The sequence below is a fragment of the Heliangelus exortis genome, chromosome 10 (genome assembly GCF_036169615.1).
Source record: "Heliangelus exortis chromosome 10, bHelExo1.hap1, whole genome shotgun sequence".
Classification (NCBI taxonomy): Eukaryota; Metazoa; Chordata; class Aves; order Apodiformes; family Trochilidae; genus Heliangelus; species Heliangelus exortis.
Window position 1 is genome coordinate 2,023,796 of NC_092431.1, and position 16,275 is coordinate 2,040,070.

The window sequence follows — 16,275 nt, forward strand, 5'->3', positions numbered from 1 at the left end:
TGGTTGTCACCCTGGGCTGTGTGAATGGGAATTAGGATCCTGATGTGCTGATGTTGGACTCTTCCTGCCCAAACTGGTGGCAGGTGGGATGTAGGTGCTGTTTGAGGCCTCTGGGAGGAGAAGATGTCTGTGCCTGTAACTCTGCCCCTGCCTCCCAGTTGCCATCCAGATAAAAATGAACTGGAGAGGCTTCAACTGGCACGAAGGCACCGGGGTCCCTCAGCCTCCCCAGCTTTGGTGGTGGGAGAATGTGAGGCTGATGTGGGTTTGGAGGAGTCTGAAAGGAGAAGGCTGCTTTGATATTGAAATATGCATCCAGGGAGGGGGTGGGAGGTGCTCTGTGTCTTGGAGGAGAATACAAGTTTATTTTCCTTGCTTGGGTGATGGCTCGACCACCACTTGTGGCGTGAAATGGGAAATTTGGAGAGCAAAGAACAGAAGTGGCTCCAGTGACTGGAGGCAGATGTGGGGTGGGGTGTGCAGTCTCCAGGCTCTGGTTAAGGAGCTCTGTGTTAGGGCTTGGAGATAAAAACCCCAAGGATGGATGCACATCTTCAAACATGTACAAGAAAAACATTTGAGAGTGTCCAGAGAAGGGCAAAAGAGCTGGGGGAGCACAAGGAGAAGGTTCTGTAGAACTTCTGAGGAGCAGCTGAAGGACCTGGGGGGGGTTGATCCTGGAGTGATGGGATGAGGGGAGAGCTTCTGGCTCTCTGCAACCCCCTGAGAGGAGGTTGGAGTCAGGGGGGGTCGGGCTCTGCTCCCAAGAACAAGGGATGGGACAAGAGGAAATGTCCTCAAGTTGTGACAGGGGAGGTTTAGGTTGGCTTTTAGGAACAATTTCTCCCTGGAAAGGGTTGTCAGGGCCTGGCCCAGGGAGTCCCCATCATCCCTGGAGGGATTTCCAAGCCCTGGAGATGTGGTGCTGAGGGCCATGGGGCAGTGGTGGCTTTGGCAGTGCTGGGGGAAGGGTTGGAGTTGGTGATCTGAAAGTTTGGATGGGGCTTGGAGCACCCTGGGCTGGTGGGAGGTGTCCCTGCCCATGGCAGGGGGTTGGAACTGGATGGTCTTGATGGTCCCTTCCAACCCAAACCAGTCTGGGATTGTATGGTGATAATTCTGTGATTTACGAGTCAACTTTCAGGGCAGATGAAAGTGGATGGGAAGGAAAAACAACTTTATCTCTCATGAAAGTAAATTACCTGTAATAAAGGGTATTATGTATTATGTGACCACGTCTGATAGTCCTACTGAGTGTCTGGAAATTTCTGGTGGAAATATGAGGTATTTGGTGTTTTGAAAAGTTCCTGAGACGTGGCTGTGTTACCAGGAATTGTCTCAATATCAAAACAGTGGTATCATCTGAGCACTTGAAATTGAATTTCTCTTCAGGCTCCCCCCCAGGGAAAGGTCTTGTATCTATTGCACAGCACATGGAACAACTTCTCTGTTATCTGACATTCCCAGGAGGCAGCTGAGCCTTTGGCTCAACCCCATGGATTTTTCCAACAAGAATCTGCCAACCAAACCCAGCCTGATCCACCAAAATCAGCTCTTCCTTCAAGCATTTGGGGCTCTTTTCTTGAATGCTCCCCACAGCCTTCTGGTCCCTCATCTCCTGAGGATGATGAAGGGTTCAGCATTGTGCACCCTGGGTCCTGTAGTGTTGCAGACCAGAGGTGTTCCTGGTCTTCTGCTTCCTCCATCAGTGCTGGCACAGCTTTGGGATGCTCTTCCCTGACTGTCAGTGCTCCTCATCTGCAAAATGAGGGAGAATGACTGCATTAAAAGAGATTTAAATTTTTCTTTTTCTATAGCAGGGCATTCCCATGGTTGAGTACAGGAGGGTTGAGCTGTCTGGGGTTGGACATCTTGCATGAATGAGCCTGGAGTCACCAAACACACCCAGAATGTGTCAGCCTGAACCTTTCCTCCCATCTTTGGTGGTGATGGTTCTCTCAATCCAAATGAATTTTGGGATGAATGCAAAATGAGGACTCAAAAGCAAATTTCTTAAGCTTAAAGCACTGCAAAAGTCATGCTGGCTTACAAGAGAGGTCTGTGTCTGCAAAAATCCCCCCACCAAGTCTTCTCCCACATGGAGTAAAAAAAAAAATCCAAAGTTAACCCCTGGGATAAACACCCCTAGTTACAACTGGAGGAGGAATTTCTCTCTCTCCAAGGCACTGAGTGCTTAATCCCTACAGATGCCCTCCCTGGGGACACCACTTGGTGATTTGGAGCAGCTTTTGAGAGCCATTTGAACTTGGGCTAAAATGTCCAGCTTCAAATCTGATAAACTTTTAGCTGGGAGCATGAGAAAACAAATCCAGAACTTCTCCATCGGCCATCTGAGAGGGCAGGAGTTCAGGACCATTTCAGAGGGGCTTTTTTTTCCTTTCTTTTTCTTTTTCTTTTTTTTTTTTTTTTCTTTTTGTCAAGCAGTCCTGCTTAGGGCTTGGATGGCCAAATGGTTCTGCAAGCCTGTAGGCTAAGGTGGTGGTGCAGAGGAGGGATGAGAAGGAGGCTGTGATAATGATGTGTGAGGTTGGCAAGGTTGCAAGGGCTAAATGGTGTGTGTAATCTCACAGGAGGCTTTGCTATGAAACAACAGATGTCCTAGCAAGGCCAAGAGAGGAACCTGAGCCAGAACTGAGCAGAGCAAGACCATAAGTACCTATCCTGGACTTGGTTTTCTTGGCTTCCAAAAGCGTGGTGCTTGGGGTCTCTTCCTCAACGTTCTTCTGGCTGGACGAGCATGACACCCCCAGAAAAAAACATGAAAACCCCAGAAAAAAGCCTCTGACACTCCAGGGAACTTGTGCTGGGAGATGTCAGCTCTTTTTTTTTTTTTTTTTCTTTATGGGGGAAGCAGAACTCAGCTGCAATTAAACTCAGTCAAATTCAAGATGTGCAGACCAGGGATCCTATGGTGCAGGACAAAGCAGGGCATGCTGTGCCATGTGTTCTGCTGGGCTTGCCTTTCTTATTAAATGGTTTAACAGAAGGAAGACATCACCCTCTCAGCATTCCCCTCTTTTGTCTGGAAGAGTTAAATGTGCAGCACAAAACCAATCCAGCCCAGCAGAATGACTGCCTTGGGTGCAAAGGAGAAATCCATTTGCTTAAATGGTGGCTTTCTAGGTGGTTTTGCAGAGTGCCTCTTTCTCTCTCTCAAAAAAAAGACATTTTTGTGCTGCTGAGGGGCTTTTTTAGATGTAGTAAAGTCAGCTTGGACAAATTCAAGATGTTAATAGTGTGTGCCCTTGCTACAGACTGCATTAAAGTGGAGCTTTGGCAGGGGGGTTGGACTGGGTGAGCTTGAAGGTCCCTTCCAACCCCAAACCAGTCTGGGATTCTGGGAGGGGAGGAAGGATCCCCCAGATGCATGGCTGGGACTGAAGACACCCACGTTTTGCTCCTGTTACTCTATTCCCCTCTTGAGTTTGAAATAAGTAAAGCCAAGTGGCTTTATTTCTGCCTCAGTCTCCTCCAACCCTTTTTGGGGGTCACCTCCTCAGGAGCTGCTGAAAGGACAAACCCTCTGGGGACCCTTTTCTGCTCTCGTGGCCTCATTCCCAATAACCGAGTGCAGCCTTTGGGGATGTCCTTGGACTTGGGTGATTTGATTTTATTTTTTTTCTCCGAGCTGAGACAAAAAGAGGTGGCATTCCCTCTCCAAGAGCTGCCAGGACAAACATCTTCCCTGGCTGACAGAGCCAGGAAGCTGCCGAGTGAGCGCTTCCCCTCGGAGCTCCTTCCGGAGCCAGAGGGTCATCCTGCTCGGGGACTCCAGGTCCTTTCCCAGTTCTGTTTTGGAGAATCCATGAGGCACAACCCTGGGTAACTCTTGCAGCATTGGGCTGCTGTGGTGGAAGAAAAAAAACCCCTTCTGGGTTAGGATGAAGCATGGTCTGCTGGAGGTGAGGGGGTGGAGTGGAGGGTGGTCATGGTCTGCCTGCTCCTGGGAGAGGTGGTGATAGCACTGGTTTGGGATGGGGAGGCTGGAAAATTGCTCAGCTTGTGTCTTTCTACCTTCCCAGTTTGGGTACAGAGGTGCCAAGCAGGCTGGGAAGCAGATATTGGGAGTTTGTCCTTGTGGGAGTTGATTCTTGTTGCTTTGGAACTCGTTATCCAAAGCCAGGTTGGATGGGGCTTGGAGAAACCTGGTCTAGGGAAAGGTGTCCCTGGCCATGGTAGAAAGTTGGAAGCAGATGAGCACAAAGGTAGCTTCCAACCCTGTGGTTTTATAACCTCATGAAGATAAAATTGCAAACAAAGTGTAGCTGGGCATGAGGTCCCTCAGCCCTGAAAACCTGTGGGATGGATGGAGGAGGAGAAGCTTTGGGAATTCCCTGGGTAGCTCCAGCAGCTGGTCCTGCAAATCCCTCTTAGTGCTCTTAGCACAGGTATGTAGGCAGCAATCCTAAGTGATCATGCCTGGGTTTCCCAGCCCTCCCCAGCTCTCGGGAGCTCGGGTTGGCAAGGAGCTGCTTTGTGAAAAGTACTTGGAACCCACCCAAAAATTGCTGGTGTTGAACTCCTGGAGAGCTCCCAGCTCTGAGGAGCTGGCTTCAGAAGGATGAAGGTAGAAGAGGGTTGCTTTCACGTCTTCCTTTGCCAACAAAACATGTTCCAAAGCTCTAATGGTGTCAAGAGGAGTTTTTGGCAGCCTTGGGGCTCTCCTGGATATTGAGGGTTACCTGGATATCTTGGATGTGGAGCTCCCTGTTTTCTTCTCCTGGGCTACCATGCTTTGTGCCTTCTAAAAAAAAAAAACCAAGCTCTTCCAGGTGGCTGTTCAAATCCCCTCCCTTAGGAGCAGGGTTGTTCCTGCTTCATCAGCACCCAACTTTTGGAAGCCTTTGGTTTAGCAGCAATTGTTCAGTTGGGGTAATAAGTGGAAAATTATTTCACTCGTGGCTTGGATTCTGTGGTGCTCTGTGTTGCAGTGTTAATCAACTCTTTGTTTCACAGCTCCTGTGTTGTTACTGGGGCACAATTCACAGGGGGAATTGGAACACAAACTTGTGTTCCTGAGCCAAATTTCCTTAACCTACCTAAAATAGTCTGTGATATTCCTCCAGGGCACCACTGACTATCTCTGCTGCTGGAGATCAAAATATCACAGTAGGATCTCATCTTCCTTTGATTTAATGCCTCTTGCTTACTGGAATTGCAGCAAATTTTCTGCCTTACCCAGATAATAATAGGGGGGGGAAGCATTGTCAGCTCTGGTGGGCAAGGAGAGGTGTCCTCAGGTGTCTTTGCTCCCAATATTCCTTGAAATGTGGTTTGTCTTCCTCCAAAATGCAGAGGGGTCTGTGATGCATCACTGAGGGGGTCAGAGAGGCCACAGGGAGGGTTGAGGTCAAAAAAACCCAAATCTTCTGAAAAGAAATAATAAAAAGATCTCAGTGAACCTGGCAAAGGAGACCAGGAAAGAGACTGAGTGCAGACAAAAGTGGGAAATGAAGGGATGTGATGTGTGGGTTTTATTCTGAAAGCTCTAGGAGAAGGAAACTGGCAGTGTGAGGAGGTGTGGGACTCCCTGCTGCAGGATTTTGGAGATGCTGAGATGCAGGTGACCTCAATGAAGAAGTGAAGCCTCCTGTAGAAGGCAGGTGTGGTGCAGGTTATGGAGCAGAGAGGCTCAGCTCTATCTCTGAAGGTCCTTGGTGTCCTGGAGGATGCCCCAGGAGGACTCCCTATGGGCTGGGCTGGTGCCAGAGCTCAGGTTTAGGTATTTTTTGGTGGCTCTTCTCTAGTCCAGGACACCAGGCTGGAGCCAGACTTTGCTGAGCAATGGAAGGAGCTGTTCTTAAGCTCTTGGAGTCCTCTCTTTGCACCATCACCAGCAATTCCCAGGATTTTCAGAGCTCATGTCCTGCCAGCAGCAGTGCCCCAGGCCCCAGCTTTCCCTGCAGGACCAGCACCTTGTGGGATGCTGGTGTAGGAAGTGGGGATGTTGTAAGGAGCTGGGCTGTGTCTTCAGCTGTCTGCATCCTCCTTTGCACCTTCCTTTCTTCCTCAGTTCTTATCAACCTCTTCCTTCTGTTTTCCACGGCACTTGCCAAACTCTTTCCTCATGTTTTCCAACCCTTGTTGATGATGTTCCCAACCCTTCTTAAAGAGGGAATGTTTACCAGGTGAACCTCTCAGTCTTTCAGAAAGTCAGATAATAACCTTGAACCTGGCTTTGTGGGGTTGGGACACTGCTAGTTAAGGGCTTTTTTGATGAGTGGGCTTGAAAGCACCCTGGTGACTCAACCCACAGCAGATGTAGGCAGTGATAAGCTGGATACAGACTGAAATAAACCACTAATTGTGCTAAACTGTGCTGAGCTGGAGCATCTACCTTCACCAAGAAGGGATGAGGCTTTGCACTTGGCCAGGGCTTTCAGATCTCTCCCATGGCTTGGGTCAGAGCTTGACTGAACTGGTTCTGGTGTTGGGATAGAAGGAGCCTGTCCTTGGTGAGGACCCAAACTGGTTTTCCAGCCTGGTGCTGGGTGATTGAACTCAGCTGTCACATCCAGGGCATTTTCCTATGGAGGGTTTGCTCCTGGAGGGGACACTCAAATTTTTAGTGAATGTTTATTGCTAAGCCTCAGAGCACTGAATTTATCAGTGTGAGCTGAGACCTGGGGATCATCATCCCAATCTGTTGGGCTCCCTGTGTCCTGAGGAGGTGAGAAAAGGACACAAAAGGATGTGCTCTTCATCAACATGACCACAATTGGCTTTTAGTGCTTAGTTATCCACATGGGAACTGCTTCCCAGTAGGGTCATGGGGTAGTTCAGGTAGGAAACATCAGCAGCCTCCCTGAGTTCCTGAGTTGTTCCCTTCAAATGCTGTCATGACTTTTTCCCTTTTTTTTTTTTTTTTTTTTTTTTTTTTTTCCCCTTGACAGCAATACACAGCCCATGGGTTTCTTGGTCTGAAAGAAAGATTTGAAAGAATAAAATTGAATGTCAGTTATCACCCAGGCTGGGGAGAGATGGACAACTGTTTTGAAAGAGCTGCATGGCCAAGGAGATCAAATATACGTGGTGCAACTTTTTACCTAAATCTATCTAAATGTTTTAGGGAAGAGCTGTGCTGGCTCCTTACTGGGTAACATGAGGGCTTGGCATGTTCTTGGATAAATATAACAAATATAGTACTGGGTTTTGACAAGATATGGGGAGCTGGAAGGGGATGGAAGGTCAGAGTCTCGGGATTATTGCTCTGGGAAAGGAATTATTGGATTTCTCCTTCCTTAAAGCTCAGAACATTGTGGAGTGGCACATCTTGAGGCCATTCCCCCTTAACAGCATCATGCTTTGGCTGGTTTAATAATATCAACTCTCTGACCCCAGTCCCAGGTGCTTTTCTGGTTCCCTGCAGGTCCTGAGGTGTCAGTGCTCAGAAGCAAAAGGATCTGAGGCTGAGCAGGCTGTGAAGAGTGGAGAGGTTCCTAGCTCTGAACTTCCAGTGTTCCCAAAAACCCAGCTGCTGTCTGGCTTCCCAGGGGGTCAAAATATTCTCTTGTGGAATAGCAATTTCAGACCAGTCTGAGCTTGAACCCTTTTCTCACCTCAGCCTCTTAGAGGTTTTCAGACACTGGAGGTTTTCAGAAGATTCATGATTTTTCTCAGTCTTTCAGTCTCTCTCTTTTTTTTTTTTTTTTTTTTTTCTTCATCAGGGGAGTGAGCAAAAGCTTTAATTCCCAAGAAAATCTGACTTCATTTAGAGGCCAAGGGGTTGTTCTTTAGTGGGTGTTAAACCCACACAAAGGAATATTCCCTTTCAGCAGAAGCAGCCCCAGTTTTTTTGGCTGTCCTGGAGCTGTGAGATCAGAAATGGCATCCAGGCTCCTTCTACCAACCCATCCTTGTGGCAACTTCCAACTGGTTGAACCCTTGTGAGACTCTGACAACTCCTTCCCAAAAAAAAAAAAGAAAAAAAACCAAACAAAACCAATGCAAAGGAAGGACAGGGTGTTGTAACAAAGGACTTGTGCTCCTGACATGTTTTACTTGCTTTTTGGGTGTAATCCCTTGCCACATCCCAGGACTTCTTGCTCACTGGAAGGCTGGGAAAAGGGCAGGGCACATGGGAGCTCCCCAGAGGAGGAAATTGCTGTCAAATTACTCTCTGCCTTAATTTCAGCCTTTTTCTACCTACTTCCTCAGGATTCCTAGCCAGGAGCCAGCCTGTCTGCACAAGGCAACCCTCTGAATGGATGGTACCATGCCAGCCCTTCTGGAGGTGGCTTTTTGAAGTCTACTTGTTATCTTCAGCTAGGACACACACACACAAAAAAAATAAAAAATAAAAATCTAGATGTGAAGGACAAGGGGGGAGGTGTTGCAATGCAGCTGCCTGCAGAACAGGATCTGCAGCTTGGCATAACCCAAGCCTGGCATGGAGAACACCTCTCAAACTGGCAAATAATTTTTCTTTTGGTGTATCCAGCATGTTTCTGCTCATTCTTGGTAAAAGCCCCTCCAAAGAGATTGATGGTTAAGTATTTCATGTAGTTCTGCTGCCTCAGGTGGAGAAGAGGGAAGGGCAGAACCCATGAAGTGTGGCTGTGCTGTCTCAAACCTAAATTAAATTTTAATGGAGTCCCCAAATCTTTTAATTGAAGCTTCCAAGCTTGGTTGGACACTTTGTGGGTTCAGGGTTGTGCCTGAATGTGTCCATTTACATCTGTGTGAGCTGCAGGTACCTGGCTGGGTGACAGATTCTTGGTCAGAAAAACTTGGAGGTGCCTTGGGGTGTTTGTGTCTGAGCTTTGTTGTTCAGAAATAACAGAAATAATTCAGAAATTAATCCAATGCTGAGCAGCTTGCATCCCTTCACACATAGGGAATCTTTCCTCTGAAGAAGTTTTTTTTTCTGGCACAGGGCTGGTGGTAAGACACTGAATTTGGAGATGAAAAATGACTTTTCTCTCCCTACTCTGCTATAAAAAAACAAACCAAAACCACCAAATAAACCCTTTGCTGGCTGTATGGCAACCTTTGGTTTTTTCCCCAGTTTGTGGAGGAATAACCTTGTCCTGGGAGAGGATGATGGGCTGGTTCCATGCAGGAAGCTTTGAACTGATGTCACCTAAGATGCAGCTTCACAGGATGAAGTTGTGTCACCCATGAGGGGTGATGGGCACAAGTTGCTCCTGGGGAGGCTCAGATTGGGCACAAGAGGTAAATTTTCCACTCTGAGGACATCCAGACATGGGAATGGTCTCCCAGGGGAAGTGCTGGATCTCCTCATTCTGGAAAGTTTGAAGTAGCTCCTGGGGTGCTGGGACATCTCATAGGAACAATAATATGGGAGGGGTTGAAGCAGAGGATCCTTGAGGTCCCTTCCAGCCTGAAACTCTGATTCTGTGATTATTTCCATGAGCCAAGAGAAGAGAAACTTGAGTGTGTGCTTGAAGGTTGCTTGTGGTGCCTTCAGGCTCTTTCCAACTTGATTTTTCTTCTTCCCCACTAGGAGCAGTGAGCAGATCAGGTGGCTGGCTGTATGGCAACCTTTGCTGGCTGTATGGCAACCTTTGGTTTTTTTCCCAGTTTGTGGAGGAATAACCTTGTCCTGGGAGAGGGAGATGGGCTGGTTCCATGCAGGAAGCTTTGAGTTTGTCACCTAAGATGCAGCTTCACAGCATGAAGTTGTGTCACCCATGAGGAGTGATGGGCACAAGTTGCTCCTGGGGAGGCTCAGATTGGGCACAAGAGGAAAATTTTTCACTCTGAGGACATCCAGACATGGGAATGGTCTCCCAGGGGAAGTGCTGGATCTCCTCACTCTGGAAAGTTTAAAGTCTCAGCTCCTGGGGTGCTGGGACATCTCATAGGAACAATAATATGGGAAGGGTTGGAGCAGAGGATCCTTGAGGTCCCTTCCAGCCTGAAACTCTGATTCTGTGATTATTTCCATGAGCCAAGAGAAGAGAAACTTGAGTGTGTGCTTGAAGGTTGCTTGTGGTGCCTTCAGACTCTTTCCAACTTGGTTTTTCTTCTTCCCCACTAGGAGCAGTGAGCAGATCAGGTGGCACACTCTGCTATTTAATGGAAAAATCTCATTACATGAGTCCTGAGCTGCTTCAGCAAGGGCTTGATGTGTGCCCAGTTCTCCAAGGTGGGAATGCTGCTGGCCCAGACCAGTTTGAAAGACCAAGTGTTGTCTGATAGCTTGCAGAGTGAAGTCAGATTTTTTTTTTTAACATCAAAAAAACTTGGGTTTTGTTTAATCTGGCAGTGGGATGGGTAACTCAGGCTTACAAACCCCTGAATTTTCTGCTAAGAGGTGCTCCCAATGCTTGTGCTGGAGTGATGGGCATCACAGGGGTGGTGATGATGATGATGATGATGAACCCTCTGCAACCACATTCCCTACCTGTGTGTGGACAGGAGGGAAACCTGGGGCTGTGTCTTCAGGCTGTGGCTCCATCAGTTTGTTCTGCCACTGGTTGTCAAGCAGCTGATTAAGTTTTTGATTAATGAGAGCTAATTTAATGGCCTGTGCTTCACTATGTGCATACCCAGCTACTGCTTTCATGCTCTAATTAGCTCTGAAAGGTTTGCTTGGAAATGGGAGCATTTCCATCCCAGATCTTCAGGGGTGGAATGGAAATAAGAACTCAGATCACCCTCAAGATAGTGATTTTTTTTTAAAGAAGGAAATGCTCTGTGCTAGAGTCTTTCTTACAAAGAAAAGTGATGAAGGTGGCAAATAGCTCCTGGCAGCTCTACACTTGTCCCTTAGGGTCCCCAACCACACTGACACAGGTGTGGAAAGGGTTTTGTCCTCCCTGTGCTACTGAACTGTGGTGATGGTGATTGGACTTGATGATCTTGATGAGGTTCCTTTGATCCTGGGGATTTGGGGTAAATATTTACATCCTAGGATGTTGTGTTGGGCAAGGGACTTTGCAGGTGTGTGCTGTGAAGGTTGAAGGTTTTTCCTCATTGCATCTCTAGATGCTGCTGAGTGTTCCTGGGTTTTATCCCCCACCCTCAGTTGTGTAATTCTTGATTGCTCTGTTCCATGGCATTGCTCTGGTGTAGGCTGAGGAAAAGGATTTGGGGGTGCTGGTGGATGAAAAGTTCAACATCAGCCATCAGCAGCCCAGAAAGCCAACAGGATCCTTGGCTGCACCAGGAGAAATGTGGTCAGGAGGTTGAGGGAAGTGATTCTCCCCCTCTACCCTGCTCTGCTGAGACCAAACCTGGAGTACTGGGTCCAGTTCTGGAGCCCATATTCCAAGAAAGCCATGGAGGTGCTGGAGTGTGTCCAGGGAAGGGCCACGAGGATGCTCAGAGGGCTGGAGCATCTTTCCTGTGAAGACACTGGGAGAGTTGGGGTTGTTCAGTCTGGAGAGGAGAAGGCTCCAAGGAGACCTTATTGTGGCTTTCCAGTGTCTGAAGGGGCTACAGAAAGCTGGGGAGGGACTTTTTAGGATGTCAGGGGGAATGGATTCAAAATAAAGGTGGGTAGATTTAGATTTGATGTTAGGAAGAAGTTCTTCACCATGAGGGTGGTGAGACACTGGCACAGGGTGCCCAGAGAGGTGGTGGAAGCCCCATCCATCCCTGGAAGGTTTTAGGGCCAGGCTGGATGGGGCTCTGAGCAACCTGATTTAATGGGAGGTGTTGGCAGGACCTGGATGATCTTCAAGGTCCTTTCCAACCCTGAAAATTCTGTGATAATTTGATGACATCACCTGGATCTGCTGCTCCAGTCTGTCCTCAATGTCATAACAAGTTCAGCTGAGGCTTGGGTAAGGACCTTCATCTATTTCTCCATCCATTAGTGCTCTGAAAAGAACCAAATAAGCACCAGGCTGAACTCCTGGTTGTCAGCAGGTTGCCTCCAGCAGCAGTTAAAATATTGATATTGTTTGAGTCGTGGCAAGCTGGAGGAGGGAGAGGCTGGGCTTGCAAGTGGCTGAAGGAGTCACTAAGATTTCTTTGGGTTGGTTTGCTTTATTTTTTTCTTTAAATTGTACTCTTGCACACACACACACACACACACAAAAAAAAATCTGGCAAGTGCATTCTCTAATGGAATCAACTATCTCTGTGCTCTGAGGCTGAACTGTGGCTCTGTGTAAATCTATTGTGTCTCTCTCTGGACACTTCATAGAGCTGCAGCATCATTTATGGGGAGGATTGGTGTTGGTTTTGGTTTGTTTTTTCCCCAGGATGTTCTCCCCATAGAAACCAAAGCAGTGGGAAAACCATCTCGTGCTCAATGTCACCTCTTGGGTGACTTCAGGCCTTGGCAATCCTGCTGTGGTGTCCCTGTTGATGTTGGCATCTGCTGGTAGGAGGGACATGAAGCCCAAGCTCTTGGGTCCTTGGTTGACCAGAGCTGAAGGGTCCAGGGAGCAATGATCCAGGCAGAGACACAGAGTCCTGCTGCTAATGAGCCATGAAATGGAGATGAGCTCCATGGAGACCTCCTCTGTTTAATTGCTGCAGGAAGGTAAACTGACACTGGGCTGGTAAAGTTGCAGGCTGGAGCTTAAGATGCTCTTGGGAGGTGGATTTTAATCCCCTGCTCCCTTAGAAGTTTTCCTTTATAGCAAAATAGCCAGGAGCAATGTTCCTCCAAATCCTGGTTGGAATCTTGGTGCAGCATCCTCAGGAGGTTCAAGAACAAGAAGTCCCCATGGGGTTGCTGCTCTCTCCACCATCTCCTTTGGCTCTCTTCAGCTCTTCTACCTTATTCAGGCTTGATGCAACTTTCCTACAAGAGGTTGTAAGTCTTAAGAGGGCATTTGGTGCATTATAGGGCTCCAAGGAGCATCCCTTGCTCCTGGGCACACAGGAAGGGGGTGGCTTTCTCACCCTGTGGTCCAGGTGCCTTCCAGGGATGGCCAAGTAGGTTCTAAGAAAATTTTGGCCCTCAGGGTCTTGGAGAAGAACAGGATTCCCTGCTGACCATTGGGGTCAGGAGAAAAGACCCCAGGTGGTGTCAGTGTCCAACACATGAACCCTCCATCACACCTTGGTGTTCAACCCTTCTGGCTCCTGCCCCACTGTCAGCTGTGGGATCTTCCCATGGACAAGACCTTCCAGGTTTTGTTAGGGAATTCTTATTCCTCCTGCTCCTCTAGAGGCAAGACACACTTGGAAACCCTTTCCAAGGAGGAAAAGGCTTATTCCTGCTGCTATCCCCTGCTCTTTAGGAGGGCTGGAATGGGAACTTACTCAGATCCCCTCCAATCTGCCATTCCCTCAGCTCCTCTCCAAGAAGATCATAGAATCCTAGAATCCTAGAATTGGCTGGGTTGGAAGGGACCTCAGAGCTCATCAAGTCCAACCCTTGCTCCACTCCCACTGCAGTTCCCAGCCCATGGCACTGAGTGCCACATCCAGGCTCTTTGGAAATATCTCCAGGGATGGAGAATCCACCCCTTCCCTGGGCAGCCCATTCCAATGGCTGATCACCCTCTCCAGAAAGAAATTCTTTCTAATGTCCAACCTAAACCTCCCCTGGCACAACTTGAGACCTCTTGTGCCCTCTTGTCTTGCTGAGAGTTGCCTGGGAAAAGAGCCCAACCCCCCCCTGGCTCCAACCTCCTTTCAGGGAGTTGGAGAGAGTGATGAGGTCTCCCCTGAGCCTCCTCTTCTCCAGCCTCAACACCCCCAGCTCCCTCAGCCTAATGATGGCTGGGTGAGAGTTGCCCCCTTTAAATACCCCCTGGAGGTGACACCACCTTTGTCCCAGGGAAAATAAATGATGTTTTGGGGCATGGAGAGTGGGATGTCTCCAGAGTAAGGACTGTTCAGCAAACACAGACGTGATGTTGGAGCCCTTGGTCCAACTTGCACCTCCCTGTCCCAGTCAGTGGTAACTCAAGTGTTGGCCTGGTAGAACCTTGATGCTGATGTGACTTTTGCCAGGGAGATTTTTTTCTGCCTCCAGCTCTGGCAGAGCAAGCTGGAGAGCCTGCCTGCCTTCCCCACCTCCTACCAGAGCCAGGACATCACCATCTGGGTGCCATCTGACCTCAGCATCCCTTGGTTTGAGCCCCAGCTCTGGTCCTTGCTGGCCCTGTGGAACTCTGAGCATCTGCAGGAAGGAGCTCTGGGAAGGAAGGAGACAAAGGAATGAGTATTTCTGTACTTTTTTATCAAACATAACTTCTTTGTTTGTGTCTTTGCTGTGGGCCGGAGCTGGGAAAAGGTGATAACTGCTGGACTCACCCCAAGGTCTCCATCTGCAGCTGCTCAGCCTGCAAAGGGATTGGTTAAAATATGGATATAGAACAGTATTCTGACTAATAATACTGTTCCAGAGAATTCCTTAAACCTCCTGTCCCCAGCCAACCTGGGTCAGATGATTGTACCCAAACAACCTCCAATGTTCTCTGGACCAGGGTCCTTGGTGCTCCAGGGAGAGCCAAGAGCACTGAGGCAGCTGCTGGTGATGGGCTCAGCACCCTCAAACCCCTTCCAAATGGCAAAGAATTCCAACTGGAGCTGCTCCCCTGCCCTTGGAAAAGGGGGGGTTCCCACCAGGACTCTGTGCTCCCTCTGCTGTGCTGCAGCGTTTATTGCACGGTCCTCCTGCAGCTGCCGGTTCCGAGTGGACCGAACCGTGGGAGATGGGTTTGGGAAGCAAAAGAACCTTTGGCTGGAGCTGCAGGCAAGGCAGCAAGGAGGTAGGAGAGGATTTAAAGAGTTCAGGGCATGGTTAAGGCAAAAAAAAACCCAACTGACTGCAGGTATGGTGGTGCTTGATTTTTTTTTTTTTTTTTTTTTTTTAAATCCCATGAGCATCCTTTTGGCTTTTTGTTTAAAATTTTTGTGTAAAGAGTCCCTGGTTTGGAACACTGCAGTGGGTTTCTCTTGGGTCCTGAAGGAGATGGCATTTGAGGCTGGAAAATGAGTATTATCTTAAATCAATCTATATAAAGGGAAATAAAAAAATAAATAATAAATATAATAAATAATAAATAAAAATAAATAAATAAAAATAATGTAGGTATTAAATAAGGATGAAAACTCCCTTCTCCACTATTTGCTGCATCTCAAGCCTTCAGGTTTTGCCAGGGGGTTTCCCACTTCCACTTGTAGTGCTGTCAAAGTTTTCCTAAATCTTGTGCTGTTTGGGGTTTGTTTTTTTTTTTCTGGACGTGTTTTGCTGATTTTTGGGGATGCAGAAGGATTGCTGTGGATCTGCTGCCCTGACCCCTTAGCACAAAAGCTGATTTCTTTCCTAAAATGGATTTAGGTTTCTTTAACCCTCCTTTTTTCCTTAAAATCTGAATTTCCCAAGTTGTTTGCAGCAGCTCAGGCACTTTTGGGGGAAGGAAAGATGGGGAAATGTTGAAGCAAACCCAACCTTTCTGCACTAAAGCAAGATCAGGTCCTGGAGGCCGTGCAGATGCCTCTTGCCACCTCCAGTTCTCACCTCGCTTTTCTTGCAGCAGAGGAGTGTGAAGTTTTTTTCATTCGCCACTTCCCTCCTGGGGGGGAGCACTTGGATCCTTCTGGGAGAGGGATTTTCAGCAGGGAGGTAAAAAAAAAAAAAAAAAAAAAAAAAAAAGGCAACACCAAAGCTTGTTGGGGCTGGGAGCAAACGAGAGTGGCTGGGGAACACCCATCATTTAAAAAAAAAATGCAGCAAAGTCTCTGTGAACTTAAAAAAAACCAAACAACCAAACAAAAAAAAAAAAAAACAAAACAAACCAGGCACATTTCTGGGGTGGTTTTTTTTTGGTTTTGGGGTATTTTTTTGTTTTTTTTGGTTTTTTTTTTTGGGGGGGGGGGGGGGTTTGTTTTTGGTTTTTTTTTTTTTGTTTTTGGTTTTTTTTTGTTTTTTTTTGTTTGTTTTTTTGTTTTTTCTTGGTTTTTTGTTTTTTCTTGGTTTTTTGGTTTTTTTGGGGTTTTTTTGTTTTGTTTTTTGGGGTTTTTTTGTTTTTTGGGGTTTTTTTGTTTTTTGGGGTTTTTTTGTTTTTTGGGGTTTTTTTGTTTTTTGGGGTTTTTTTGTTTTTTTTGTTTTTTTGGGTTTTTTGGTTTTTTTGTTTTTTGGGGGTTTTTTTGGGGTTTTTGGGGTTTTTGGGGTTTTTGGGGTTTTGGGGTTTTTTGGGGTTTTGGGGTTTTTTGGGGTTTTTTGGGGTTTTCGGGGTTTTTGGGGTTTTTTTGGTTTTTTGGGGGTTCTGGGGGTTTTGGGGTTTTTTCGTTTTTTTGGTTTTTGTTTTTTTGGTTTTTGTTTTTTTGGTTTTTGGTTTTTTGGGTTTTGGTTTTTTGGGTTTTGGTTTTTTGGGA